At 43.0% G+C, this 855-nt stretch overlaps 1 non-coding gene across 1 annotated transcript; it reads right to left on the bottom strand.

Annotated features, from left to right (window-relative positions):
* Positions 1-453: 453 nt before the first annotated feature.
* Positions 454-527, bottom strand: Trnat-ugu. The gene has a single exon. It is a non-coding gene; the product is annotated as a tRNA-Thr (tRNA).
* Between the last annotated feature and the right edge of the window lie 328 nt (positions 528-855).

Genomic DNA, 855 nt, shown 5'->3' with positions numbered 1-855 from the left:
TGTATTATAGTCATAGAATACTACTTTTCTTTCGTGATGTGAAGTGCACGATTTGAAGAACATTTGAAGCAAGTTGGCGATCTTCTACTTCGAAATCTATATTTACAATAGAACTGCATAATTTTGACACAGATTTTATTTTATCGTAGTTCTGTGCACTGGTAATAGAAAGATTAGCCGGCAGCTGTTTAAGTCGTTTTTCCGTGATTAACCTTTCTTCCACTAGTTCTAGACCTACAGACAATGCATTAGTAAAAACTGAGAAGTTGAAGTGAAAGAACACAGACTGTCAGATCGGATAATGAGCGATGTATGTACAGGTAAATCGTTAATAGCAATGCTCACGACTGGCAAAGTTCTGGGTTTAAGCCCAGATTGAAATTACACTGAAATGAAGACCCTTTAGCTGCTTACAGGCGTTGACATACGTCAACGGGGACAGATGGAAATGTGTGCCCCGACCGGGACTCGAACCCGGGATCTCCTGCTTACATGGCAGACGCTCTATCCATATGAGCCACCGAGGACACAGAGCATAGTGCGACTGCAGGGATTTATCTCTGGCACGCCTCCCGCGAAACCCACATTCTCAACGTATTGTCCCGCACTCCATTCATGGTGCCCCTGCCCATTATACTCATTACTCGCGGCGCGTTGCCGATTCCCGTAAGAGTTCGGGCACTGTTTGTACATTCGCACAGAAGAAGAAGATGGTCAAGTGGCCGGTGAGCCTTAACTGTATATATACTAAGATGGTATCTGTCCTTTCGGACATGTCCGAAAGAACAGATACCATTTTAGTATATATAAAGTATAAGCCCAGTTCCGAACGCATTTTTAATCGATAAAAAAGTT

This window comes from Schistocerca piceifrons, chromosome 5, assembly GCF_021461385.2.
Source record: "Schistocerca piceifrons isolate TAMUIC-IGC-003096 chromosome 5, iqSchPice1.1, whole genome shotgun sequence".
Taxonomy (NCBI): domain Eukaryota; kingdom Metazoa; phylum Arthropoda; class Insecta; order Orthoptera; family Acrididae; genus Schistocerca; species Schistocerca piceifrons.
This window is presented reverse-complemented; position numbering and strand designations above follow the sequence as displayed.